The sequence below is a fragment of the Cavia porcellus genome, unplaced genomic scaffold (assembly GCF_034190915.1).
Source record: "Cavia porcellus strain 051 isolate PalLab524CR breed Dunkin Hartley unplaced genomic scaffold, mCavPor4.1 scaffold_6, whole genome shotgun sequence".
Lineage (NCBI taxonomy): Eukaryota > Metazoa > Chordata > Mammalia > Rodentia > Caviidae > Cavia > Cavia porcellus.
Genome location: NW_026947489.1, coordinates 104,247,481 through 104,261,816, shown reverse-complemented (window position 1 = coordinate 104,261,816; position 14,336 = coordinate 104,247,481). Strand labels below are relative to the sequence as shown.

Genomic DNA, 14,336 nt, shown 5'->3' with positions numbered 1-14,336 from the left:
TGATCAAAGTGGCGGGGGTCAGCATTTCTTGAGCTGTCCACATTTCTTACACTGGCATTTCTTGAAAAATGGGAGATGTGGCAACCCTGAACTTCATTCTCTCTTGGCACCATCATCCAGATCATTGGAGAGCCTTCTTTTAGATGCCACCTTGATTTCCTACAGCCTCCTAAACTCGGCTGAATCTGGAGTCCTTTGCTGCTCTGGGCACTGAGAGGGCACAGCAGAGGGCTCTGTCCCTTTGGGCTCTGCCCTCCTCCTCTATGAGACAGGATATCAGCAGGCCAGTGACTCCTGCAATTTACTTTATCTCAGGTTTTCTTTATTTTTTTATTTAGGTTTTTTGAAACAAAGTCTCATTGTATACCCTGGGCTGGCCTCGAACTCTTGATGAGCCTCCTCCCTCAGCCTCCCAGGTGCTGGGATTACTGGAGAGCACCACCGAGGGAGGCTCAAAGACGTTTCTCACGTTGGCAGTGGATCCCTCTGAGGACTGAGGAGATGGATCCCTGTTTCAAATTTGTTTCTCTGCATTATTTCTAGATTCTTTAAAGTCTAGGGGAATTCTATGAGGACAAAAGGAGTTTCTCTACAGCTTCCACAATAGAGTGAGTATAATTAATGCTCAATTTATCCAATTTATGTGCTCACCAAATACAACTTAGAGAATAAAAATTTCTTTATAGCAGCATAATTTGTGAAAAAAAAATTTCTTGAGCCACATTTTTATGTTTAAATTCTGATTATTAATTATCTTTCTTTTGGATTTTTTTCTTTTGGAAAAATAATATGAAATCTGACTCAGCATGACTTAACCATCAGGAAATGTTTGGTGTCACAGTGGGAACCAGGGGAAGGGGCCTCTTGGCGTGGTGCTCCTGTGCCCAGGTTCCACTTTGTGGCAGTCGCTTGGTTTTCCCACCTCTGTGTGGCATCATCCTTAGCAGGAAGCAACGTGGCTGCTCTAGCACCACCGCCACCCTCAGACATCACAATTCAGGGAGGGGTGATACTCGTTTCCCTTTTGTGGGACAGGAGAGGGTTGGCCAAAAGCGTGTTACATGACCATTTCTGGATCAAGTGGACCAGGGAAGGGACTGTGCAGTGGACTTTCACTGCTTACCCAGGGGTGGGAAGATGATTGGGTCACTACACAAACTTAATTAGATTTTCTTAATCCAAATTGCAATAACTATGACACACCAAATAGGCAAAACACAAAATGAAATAAAAATAAAATAATCACAAAGCCTATGACTATACTTAAATCTAGTTTCAAAATATTAAAACCAAGGGCTTAAGATATATTCTTTGTTTGTTTTGGATTTTAGTTTTTTTTAAGACAGTGTCTTATTTATTCTGTTTAGACTGGCCCTCAACCCTCTAGTAGGCTTGAACTCATTGAGATCCTCCTTCTTCAGCCTCTGAAGTGCTGAGATTAAAGGTATGCATCACCACACCTGATTAATATTCTTATAATTAATATTTGTTTTATTACTTTTCTATTAATACTTGTCATAATATTACTAGGTTCCAAATTAAAGTAATCTTGGGGGAGGGTAGCAGGGAAGGGGCATGTAGAAGAATTAAGATGTGTTATATACGTGTACCAATCCCTGTGATGAATGGAATCATTATATACTGCAATCATAAAAAATTTTTAAAAAGTAATATTATTTCAAAAAATATTATTTTATATTGACCAAAGTTGTCATTTATTTATAGCTGATTCTTGCCTGGAGAAATCTCAGGGGACTTGGAGACATCTGAATTAAACTAGCTTGTTTCAAGATCCCTCCCTATCCTTTTTTTCCACTCCCTATCCTTTTTTAACAGGCTAATAATTAACATTAAATTCACATATCACACTCCTCCATTTAAAGTATACAGCTCAATGGTTTTTAGTATATTATGTTGGTCAGCTTTCCATTGCTGTGGTAAAATACCTGAGAAAATAAACTTGTAGGAGGAAACATTTGACTTATGGTTCTGGTTTCAGAGATTCAAGTCGATGGGTCATTTGACTGCTGTTTCTGGAACTGGGATAAGGCAGAATGATGGGGATTGTGTAAGGAACAAGAAAGAGGGAGAGAAGGCGGTAGAAAGAAAGAGAGAAAGACAGACACCAAGGACAAAGTACACCTTCATGGGCATGCTCCAATGACCTACTTCTTGAAACTAGGTCCCACCTTATAAAGTTTCTACTATATCCCAGTAGCCTATTCAATTGATGATTCCATAAATGGATTAATCCATTAATTAAGTCAGAACCTTGATGATCCTGTAAACTCCTGAAGGCCCCTCCCTTCAACACTATGCACTGGGGAATCAGTCTTCACAACATGAGCTTTGGGACACATTTAAGATGCAAGTTAGATCATATTTCTTGGGCAACACCTCATCTGTCAGTTATCACTATGAAAGAAACCTCTGGATCAGCCATGTCCATTACCATGGGGGCTGTGCAGAGCATCTTTTCCCTCCCCAGCTGGGTTCCTTGCCTCTGTGGGGTGCATTGCACTTGCTATGTAATTGCTGTCTTAACAGTAAGAATTCCACTGTGACTCAACTCATGTATGGTTTTATTGTCCTCTTGGGCTGCCATGTCCTATATCATGCAGAAAGAATGGAAGCTGAAGTGAAGAAGATTCTTGGATTTTGTGAAGGGAGATTTAAAATCCAGGTGGCTATTTTAAAGGCAGATAAAATTGTGATGTGCTGGTTGGTTGGAACATTGTACATTGGATTAACTTTGCCTTAATTGTGTTTTTATTTGTTTTCTTTTTGCTTTTGTTAAAAGTAAAAACAAGAAAAAATTCCAGCATAGTGGTACACAATGGATTTTAGTTCTTTAAAATGGCAGCCATCATTGGTGCCATGTGTCGGTGTCACTCCCGGCCGGCAGGAAGGACACACAACAAAGTCTGGCAGTGGACAACCTTTTCTTTTATTTTCCTTCTCCGTACAGCCTGCCCCGGGAATCCTCCCGGCCGAAGCCTCTGTTGGTCCGCTCCCCGCGGCTCCTTGCGTGCTTCTCCCTACAGTCTGTCCCGAAGCCTCTACCGGTCCGCTCTCCGCGGCTCCTTGCGTGCTTCTCCCTACAGTCTGTCCCGAAGCCTCTACCGGTCCACTCTCCGCGGCTCCTTGCGTGCTTCTTCTGCTTCTTCTGCTTCTTCTGCTTCTTTTTTCGTGGCGGGAGAGGCACTCACTTTTATAGGGTTACAGTGGCCAATCAGTTCAAAGCGCGCGATGCGGGCTGATTGGCTAACATCAGTTGTTGCTAGGCAGACTATCTTACAGGGCGGGTTGTGAAGCAGGAGATCTTACAGGGCGGGTTGTTTACCAAGCAGGAAGCAGGAGATCTTACAGGGCGGGTTGTTTACCAAGCAGGAAATAAGCGCCATCTTAGCACACTCGATGGGAGGGGTAAGCTAGCTCAGGCTTTGCTCTTTCCTACAGGCCTCACGTCCGCCAAGTAAGGCGACCGGGCTCGACCGCGGCTCCCAACAGCCATGGTTGGATCTTTCTCCATCCTTGGGGGCTATTGTGTCTTGGCCTAGTTAGTGGCTATTTGCTTTATCCTCATCTAACTGGTGCTCTTGGTAGACTTATCTTGACAGGAGTTATGAATAAATCATGTGGAATAAGGAAACCCAAGTGTTTGCTGTCTAGAAGCTTGTTTCATATCTTGCCAGCTGTCTCTATTGGGCTGCTCTACACATATTACACCAAGCCAGAGGACTGCATGGCAAGTTCTTCAGCAGTATTGATCTGATCCTTTGCATTGTGGTTTCTATAAAATCAATCCACTCAAAAATCCAGGCACACCACCCTCGCTCCAGCCTCCTGTAGTTCTCTGTCATTGCTCTCTACAGCCTGTACCTCACACGGTCAACCAAGACCAATGAGCATGCTCATTCTGCAACCCCAATCTGCTGGGCCTCATTCTACACACAGCTGTGCCAACCATGGATCCTGTAAATTCAGTGGCTGCTCCTTCCTTTGCTCCACCATCAAAGAACAAGCACTCTCTGTAGACAAGAATGTTTGGGATTGTTTGCCTTTACTCTGTCTTTTATATTTTGCCTTCCAACAATAGCCAAGTAAAGACGCTTATCCTCTTGGGGAGTGATGGCATGATTCACGGTGATACCATGGCCACTGGAGCCAGCATTGAACAAGACAGACAGCTTCAGCGGACAATGAGAGTAAGAGAACTGCAATACAGCTGCTTCGTCTGCCACCTGATGTTCTGCTTGGCTTGCTTGTACTTCATGATGACTGTGATCAAGTGGCCCAGTCCTGATTCCAAGTTCCGGAGTGTGTCCAGCAGGTGGCCAGCTGTGTAGGTCAGGATCAGCTCTGGCTGAATGTGCCTCCTCCTCTATGTCTGGACACTCATTGTTCCACACACCCATAACAGTTGGGACTTCAGCTGAATGTCTGATTGCCAAGGACACTGCTGAAATTCTTAAAGTTCTCCTTTGCTGAAAACCCATGTCCTTTTAAGTTTATGTGAATACTTTGCAAATTTGATTATTTTGGGTTTATATAATATTGAATAATGCTCAGTGAAGAACCTAATACTTGTATTTGTATATGTATCATGTTCATTTGTAAGGACGGAGCACAAAGGTCTCACTTTTATGTATAAAAGTGATGACAGATCTGCTGTGATGAGTTCTTCACAAAAATGAGTAGATTAGATTTCTACTTTTTTTTTTTTTTGGTGGTACTCGGGATCAAACTCATGACCTCATGCTTGCTAGGCAGGCATTTATGCAACTGAGCTAAATTCCTGGCCCAATTTCTACAACTTTTGTTTAAAATGTTAGAAGAAGACGGAGGGTCAGGAGAGGGGAAGCACAAAGAATTAAGATGTGTTATGTCCATGTATCAACATACTGTTAACAGAGTCTTTCCATACTTGCAAAAATCAGCACACACAAAAAAATCAATCAAATAAGAAAGTAAAAAAAATGCCTCCCAAACTCCTAACTCCCCCAAAACTAATCCATGGGCATTAAGGGTAGCAAAGCAAAAGCCACATAGCCGAATTATTTGAAAGGATAATGGAAGAGATTAAAAACACATCAATGAGATGCTAAGCAGGCTCACAGAAAATATAACTAACCTGATAATGGAGGTAATAATCCAAACAGTTGGGAAGTGTTGGAGTCCATAAATTCACAGTGACTGGTTTTGCGTATTTCCCTGTGGGATGAAAGGAAGGACTGTGATTGTTGGAACCACCCATCTGGGATTTCCCATTGACTGGCATGGGATCATCTATGGTTCTTGAGTCATCACAAGATTATACTCAGGTCAAGATACTTCTAAACACAGGATTATCTATGCCTTTTGGAGTCAAAGTCTTCCATGAATTGTAATCCTTTGCTAGCCCCACCCATCATAGTATACAGCTAATAAATAGTGGATGCTTTGGGAGTGGAGAAGATGGATCCAAAGACATTGACTTTCAGCCATTGAAGGAATACTTGGCTCTGTTTTGTATTTTTCTTGAAGCATTCTAGAGTCAGGCAATCGGGACTCTTGGCTGGGTTCCCCATATTGACTATTGAGACTCTTAGCCAATGAAGCCAAAGAGAAGCTTACTGAGAACACTAATAAAAAGCTAGATGAACTGAACAAAAATAATACAAAACATTAGAAAAGTAGAGTTCATGAAAAGTTTAAAAACAGAAATTCAGGAGATTAAAAATTATATTGAAAGTATGGGCCGCAGAAGTGACCAATGTGAGTACAGAATAGTAAACTTAGAAGACAGCTACTTCCAAAGGCCAGTTACTCAGAGATACCTTAAAAAACAAGAGGATATGTAAAATGGACTCAACATTTGCAGGATGACTAAGACTAATCTAAGATTAATTGGAATTGGTGAAAAAAATCAGAAGACAACACAAAGGGCAAAAAAGTCTCCTAGCAGAATGATAGCATAAAATTTGCCAGATATTAGGAGAGACAAACATATGGATAAGTGATGCATGTAGAACCCCAAATAGTCATAACCAAAGAGATCCTTTCCATATAACATCATAGTCAAAATATCAGAAGTCCAACACAGGAACAGAACCTTAAAAACTGTTAAAGGAAAGCAACAAATAACTTATAAAGGTAAACCCATTAGAATTATAGCAGAGGGCTGGGGATTTAGCTCAGCGGCATAAGCACCTGCCTTGCAAGCAGGTGGTCATGAGTTCGATCCCTGGTACCAATAAAAATGAAAAAGACAAACAAAACAAAACAAACAAACAAACAAATTATAGCAGAGCACTTAACACAAGCCTTAAAGGTGAGGAGAGATTGGAGTGTTTTAAATTCTGTAAGATACCAAATATAAGTAAATAAATAAGTTTTATAAGACAACAGCTTCCTTCCCATCTTTTTTTGGTACCAGGGATTGAACTTGCAACCTTGCACTTGCTGAGCAGGCACTTATACCACTGAGCTAAATCCCCAGCCCTTCCTTCCTATCTTGTATATCCTACAAAACTTTCTTTTCTTTTTTTTTTTTTTAATCGGTACTGGGAATCGAACTCACCACCACCTGCTTGCAAGGCAGGTGCTTATGCCCCTGAGCTAAATCCCCAGCCCCCTAAAGCTTTCTTTCAAAATTAATGGCAAAAAATTAATGGAGAAATAAGATATTTCCATGACAAAGAGCTCCTCAAAAAATTCATGACCACCGAAGTAGCACTGCAAAAAATTCTGAAGGACACACTAGAAAGAGAAAATGAAGCCAAAGATGCCAAAAAAAAATCTCATAAAATGAATTTGCCAGGCAGAGTGAGCAGTTAAGCAAGGGAGAGAGAAAGAGAAAAACAGTGCAATGGCAGGATAAGTCAGTACTTTTTTGATACCAGGCATCAAACTCAGGATCTTGCGCTTGCCAGGTAAGTCAGTATCTTTAAGCAGCAACTTTTTTTTTTTGGTACTGGGAATTGAATCCAGGACCTCACATTTTTGAGACAGGCGCTGCACCATGAGCTAAATCCCCAGCTCCTAAGTAGTAGCTCTCAGTGTGAATGGTCTCAGTTCTCCAATCAGAAGACATGGGTTGGCAGAATGGATAAGAAACAAAACCCAACAATATGCTATATATAAGAAACATTTAATCTGAGAAATACACAAATTTTAAAAAATGGAAGGGCGAAGGACTGAGCTCAGCGGTGTAAGCACCTGCCTAGCAAGCAAGCACGAGGTCATGAGTTTGATCTCCAATACCAAAAAAAAAAAAAAAAAAAAAAAAGTGGAAACAATATTTCATGTAGCTGGAACCTAGAAAAAGCAGGACTATCATTCCTAATTTCAGACAAAGTGGATTTCAAGCCAAAACTGATCAAGAGAAGCAAAGAAGGTCATTACATACTAGTTAAGGGAATACAATTTAACAGGAAGGAATGACAATTGTAAACATATATGTACCAAAAAATGAAGCACCTAACTCCATAAAATAAACACTATTAGACATAAAAAATCAGATAAACAGCAACACAATTATAATAGGACACCTCAATACCTTATTGTCTTAAACAGATCAAGATAAGAAATGGGGCTGGGGATTAAGCACCTGCCTTGCAAGTAGGTGTTGTGACTTTGATCCCTGGTACTGATAAAAAAAAAAAAAGATAAGAAATCAACAAAGAAATACAGAGTTGAACCAGTTTCTAAACTGGTCATTCATGTTTTGTATTATTTTTTTTCAGCTCATCTAGCTTTCAAACAAACGGACTTCACAAATATTTATATAGCGACTCACCTAACAACAAAACACACATTTTTTTCCAGCAGCACATGCGATTTGCTTCAAAATCGACCACACACTAGTCCATTAAACATGTGTAAGTAGGAAAGAACTGAAATTATCCCATGCATACTCTCAGATCATTGTGCAGTGAAACTGGAAATCAATGACAAAAAGCACCACGGAAATCATGTGACACATTGAAAATAAATGATTCCCTCTTGGATAATCAATAGGTCACAAAAATCAAAGAAGAAATTAGACACTTCCTAGAATCAAGCAATAATGTCAGTCTAACATGACAGAACCTGTATGACACAGTGAAAGCAGTCCCTCTTAGAAGTTTATAGCTGTGAATGCTCACATTAGTAATACAGAGACAGTTCAAACAAACAACCTAATCATGTGCCACAAGATCATAGAAAAACAAGAAGAAAGTAAATTCAAAGCTAGAAGAAGAAAGAAAACTATAAAGGGCAAAAGTTAATGAAATTGATACTAAACAAGCAATACAAAGAACCAATGAGTCAAAGAGGCGACTTTTTTTTTTTGGTACCAGGGATTGAACTCATGACCTCACGCATGCTAGGCAGGCACTTGTGCCACTGAGCTAAATCCTTGGCCCAAAGAGGTGATTCTTTTTTTTTTTTTTTGTCTTTTTTCCTTTTTTTCCAGTACCGGGGATCGAACTCACGACTGCCTGCTTGCAAGACAGGCACTTATGCCGCTGAGCTAAATCCCTAGCCCCAGAGGTGATTCTTTTTTCTTTAATTTTTATTACTACATGTTTGCAGTGCATAATGATTACATTCACTGTGGGGAATTGGTACATGTACATAATGTGTGTCAATTCTTTTTCCCCCTTCCTCTCCTCACTCCAGAACTGGTTCTTTAAAAGAATAAATGAAATAGATAAACCACTAGCCAATCTTTCAAGAGGAAAGAAAGAACCCAGATCAATGCCATGAGAAATGAAAAGGTTGAAATCACAATAGTGTTTGTCAAAATCCAGGTTATTAATAACTATTTTGAGAACTTGTACTCTACTAAAATGCTGACTTTAAGAGAAATGGATAGATTTTTAAACACATATGAACTTCCATATCTGAACCAATAAGATATAAGAGCCCTGAGTGATACATATATGGCAATGAGACTGAAGAAATAAGATAATAATAATAACTATTATTATAATAAGCTACTGACTATCCTGATTTTAAAACCAGAAAAGGACCCAACTAAAAGAGAAATACAGGCCAATTTCTTTCATGAACTTTGACACAAAAATCTTCAAAACACACTGGAAAACAGAATGCAAATCATCAAAAAATCTTGCATCATGAGCAAGTAGTGTTCATCCCAAGGATGCAGGCATGGTTCAACATATGCAGATCAATAAACATAACACATCACATAAATGGAAGCAAGGGCAAAAAGCACATAATCATCTCCATTGATAACACAAAATGCCTTTGACAAAATTCAACATCCATTTGTGATAAAAATCCTGAATGAAATAGGTATAGAAGGACCTCTTTTTAATCTGATAAAAGCCATTTATGACAAGCCAATGGCCAATATCATTTTATTTATTTATTTTTTGGTATTGGGGATCAAACTCAGGACATTGTGCTTACCAGTACTTGAGCTGCTGAGCTAAATCCCTCCTGGCCCTATTTATTAATTTTGTATTTTTTTGTGTGTCTTTTTTTTTTTTTTAAATCTTTTTATCGGTACTGGGAATCGAACCCACGACCACCTGCCTGCAAGGCGGTGCTTATGCCGCTGAGCTAAATCCCCAGCCCTTATTTTTTGTATTTTTGAGACAGAATCTTGCTATGTAGTTCCGGCTGGCCTTGAATTCACTTTGTAGCCCAGGCTGGCCTTGAATTTGCAGGGAACCTCCTGCCTCAGCCTCCTGAGTGCTGGGATTACATGTGTAAACAACCATGCCTGACTCTAGCATTATTTTAAATGGGAGAAACACTGAAAGCTTTCCCACTAAAGAACAAGGGGAGGATACCCACTATCACTGTAAACAGAGTTTTTGAAACATTAGTTAGAGCAATCAGGCAAGAGAAAGAAAGAAAAGGGGCAGACAGGAAAGGAAGAAGTCAAATGATCATTATTTGTGGATGACATGATACAAAGTTTCACAAAAAAGACTCCTAGAATTAATAACCAGTTTCAGTAATGTAGGAGGAAAGGTATTAATGCACAAAAATCAGTAATGACTCTGTATGCCAATAATAAATTCACCAAGAAAGAAATTAGGGAATAACACCTTTCATAATATCAAGAAAAATTCAAAGACCTAGGAATTAACTTAACCAAGGAATTGAAAAATATGTCTACAATGAAAACTGCAGTAGTCAGAAAAAGAAGATCAAAGAGGACATTAGACAACGGAAAGATATGTAAAACCAATCATCTAAATGAGTGTACTTCCAACATTGACATGCAAATTTCATGCAGTCTCAATCAAAATTCCAACAACATTGCTCACGTTACTGGAAAAAATAATCCTGAAAAAATGATAACAAAAGCAAAGTGGGAGATCTCACAATCCCAGACTTCAAGTTATACTACAAAGCTATTGTGATTTAAAAAAAAACAGCGTGGTATTGGGAGAGAGAGAGAGACATGGGTCAGTGAAACAGAACAGAGGACACAGAACTCCAGGCACACTCAGCTGTGTTATCTTTGGCAAAGGAGCCAAACCCCTTTGATGCAGCATCTTCAACAAATGTTGCTGGGAAAACTGGCTACATATGCAGAAGATTGAATTGAGACCTATATTTCTTACCATGTACTAAAATGAAATTAAAATAGATCAAAGGGGCTGGAGCACAAGTGCCTGCCTGGCAAGCACGAGGTTGTGAGTTCGATCCCCGGTACAATCTCCCCACCTCTCGCAAAAAAAAAAAAAAAAAAAAAAAAAAAAATCAAAGATCTAAATAATAAAACAGAAACAATCTGCAGGAAGATAAACTAGGTAAAACTCTTAGAAACATAATTATAGGCAAGGACTTTCCAGAACACCAATTGCATACGAGACAACAACAAGAGTCAAAAAATGGGAAAATATCAAATTAAAAAGCTCCTGCACAACAAAGGAAACAACCAACAGAGTGAACAGACAGCTACAGAATGGGAAAAACATTTGCCAATTATTTCTTTGCACAGAGGACTAACACCTAGAATACATAAAGATCCCAAAAAATTAGACAGCCCCTAAGATAAAAAACCCAATCCAAAAATGGGCAACTGAAATGAACCGACATTTATCAGCATAAGAAGTACAAATGTCTAATAAAATATATGGAAAAGCATTCCAAACCTCTGGCCTTAGGGAAATGCAAATTAAAAAATCCTGAGATCCCATCTCACTCCAGGGAGAAGGGATATTGGCAAGAAGTCATGTAACAACAAATGCTGGTGAACCTGGGGCAGAGGGCAAGAAAAAAAGGAGCTCTGCTTCACTGATGGTCAGTTTGTAAACTGGTACAACCAGTACAGAAACCGTACGGGGAGTCCTCACAGACTAAAACAAGAAATCCCATTTATCTCCACTATTTTCCGCCTTGGTATCTTCCTACAAGAGTTAAAGTCATCATGTTACTGTGATACATACTTACCCGTGTTTATAGTTATAGCAGCACACTTCTCTCTCCCCCCATCCATTTTATTTCAAAGAGAAAAGAAAGAAAGAAAAAAAGAAAACCAAATTTCAAAACACGTCAATTGGGGCAGCAGTGGTACATACACTGTGCACTGTCATCCCCACATCATTCGCTCAGAGCACAAGACATCTGCATTCCAATGTCCGAACAGTACCAGCACAAGTATCTCTCTTCGGCAGACTCCAGAGAAATTAGTGTAACTATCTTAACTATTTTTTATGTACACATACACATATACATCTGTTCTTTCTTTCAGCTTCTCACACTAGTGAAACAATATGATGTTTACACGTGTGCGTCTGATTTATTTCACTTGTGTGTATGGTCTCAAGTTGCATCCACTTACCTATAAAATTTTCTTCTTCTTTCTTTAACATAGAACAATAAATACCTTTATTTCATGAGGTAAGCCAGGAGGGAAAGTGATTTGCCTTTGCAGACCCTGATTTTCCTCGGCTAACACTCCAGCTCCGTGCCCTCCAGCACATAGCCACCTGCTCGGCCACACTGGCCTGGTCTTGGTGCAATACAGACGAGAAGCTGCCCTGTTGGACCTGATCCTCCAGAAGACTGCTGTCTTTGGCATTCTTTTTCCCTTCATCATACTTCTTTGATTGTTTTTTGTTTAAAATCTTTTCCTCTTCAGGAGTCAGCCTGGCCCCCTTCTTGTGGCCCAGGGACAGTGCGCAGTGGGATTCATCCCACTCACTGTCCATTTAGTGCGCTGTCAGTGGGTGCAATGCAGTTCTTCACAGGTCTTGGTGCGGACCAGCTCATTAGTAGGTGCTTGTCCTTGTTTTTCAAATATAAAAAGCCCCAGGAGAAGTTTCCCACATCCAGCGTCAGGGCGCGGTACTTATTGCCTCCTGGAATTTGCATTGTGTATATCTCCACAGGGGCCGATCTTAGTGTTGGCAGCTGGGCAACCCAGCTCATACTTCCGCTTCTTTTGGGGGGACTTTCTTTTCCCCAGTCTTGCAGTGATTGTGCCAGTTGTCCTGAGAAATGCCCATCACTTGGTTCCAACTGGAAAGTCGTATAAAATTTTCCAGTTTATCCTTCTTTATGGCAGGGTAGTACTCCATTGTATAAAAATCTTTTTTATCCACTCCTCAGTCGATGGGCATTTAGGTTGTTTCTAAGATCTGGAAAATGGTGCTGTTATGAACATGAGTATATACATATGGCTATGGTGTGATGTTGTCAATCCTTTTCGGAAGATACCCAGAAGGGGAATTGCTGAGTCAACTGGGACCTCTAGTTCGTTTTTTGAGGAATCTCCACACTGATTTCCACAATGGTTGCACCAGTCTACACTCCCACCAACAGTAGAGAAGGGTTTCTTTTCCCTAGAGCCTCTCCAGCATTTGTTATTGGTTGATTTCTTTTTTTTTATTTAAAGAGAAAAAAAACCACAAAGCAGTAAAAGGGTACAAGTCATACAGAATTTCAAGAAAAATATACACAGTAAGAAATCACTAGTTAATAAATTACATATTGTCATCTTAGAAACAGTTGTCCAAATTACAAAATTAAAGCATACAAAGTGGACATTTATACAGTGAGATTGCAGACAGTTCTGTTCAGTGATCCAACAAAAACTCAGTAATACGGTTTTCTATCCTACAAACTTAAATATACATGCAGATATATCCTTTAGACCATTTCCTTTTCCTCTCTTTTTTACAATACAATTAAACTTTTTGGGTTTTATTACTCCAACAGTTCTTATAACTTTTTTTTCTGACGAGAAAAAAAAGAAAAAAAAAAAAAAAAACCAAATGTGACAAAGCAAAACAGAGTCAGAACAGAAGGACGGACATAGTACACGATGCAAAAACAGAACACCGGGTGATCAACAACCGTTACCATTATGCCTCTTGCTATCTTAAAAAGAATTGCCTATATCATCAGGTATAATAGAATTGAACAAAACAGTACAGAACAAGACCAATAAAACCTACATTGGAGACCTTACAGGACTTCAAAAGAAGATAATAGTCAAACCATAATGGGCATCATAGTAAATCTTATTGCCTTCAAAGTGGTTGCCTATACCCTCAAACTTGACACTATCAAACAAAACAGAATATAGTAAAGTCAGTCAGAACAAGATGGGGAGAGCGATACTGGGGTTCAAATCAGGTTGATAGGAAAACAAAAAAGTTACTATAATATATCCCGTTATTTTTAAATTTTGTTTTCCCTTAATTAAAAAAATAAGAAAAAAATAAATTAATTTAAAAAGGGGGGTGGAGATTGAGATAAAAGAGGACATAGTAACAGAACAACACAGGTCAGAACCGAACAATTTAAGCATCATTGTGTTTCACCACCAGATAACCTGACATAACAGTAGTCACCATAGTGTCTCTTTCCTTGAATCATTTGAGCATAACTTCGTATACTAAATATATCAAGACGGTGTGAAGCCATTCAAGACAATGAAAGAATTACAGGGTATTTATAACCAGCTAACAGAAAACAAACAACGGTTTCTATAATAACTCTTTGCCTATAAAAAATTTTGTTTATACTACCGCATATAGTAAAATATAATAAGATACAACATGTTAAAACCAATGGAAACAGGTGGACAACAGCTTGATGGGACTTCAAAACAAGATGATATTAAATCAGCACTAGCTATTATGATGTCTTGTTTTCAAAACAGCTATTCGCACTACCACAGGCAATAAAATCGAACAACCCAGATTAAAACAATTCCAATTAATGAGTGAAAACATTATATGGCTTCAAACCAATATGATTGGTAAGCATGAGTACCACATACTTTTATATATTGTTATCATTTCTTACACTAGGGAAACTATTCAGTATTTATACATGTGAGTTTGATTTATTTCACTTATGAATATGGTCTCAAG

The 14,336-nt window shown here is 39.1% G+C and overlaps 1 pseudogene; it reads right to left on the bottom strand.

Annotated features, from left to right (window-relative positions):
* Positions 1–11,841: 11,841 nt before the first annotated feature.
* LOC100727653 (small ribosomal subunit protein eS8-like) lies at positions 11,842–12,461 on the bottom strand (annotated as a pseudogene).
* Positions 12,462–14,336: the final 1,875 nt, after the last annotated feature.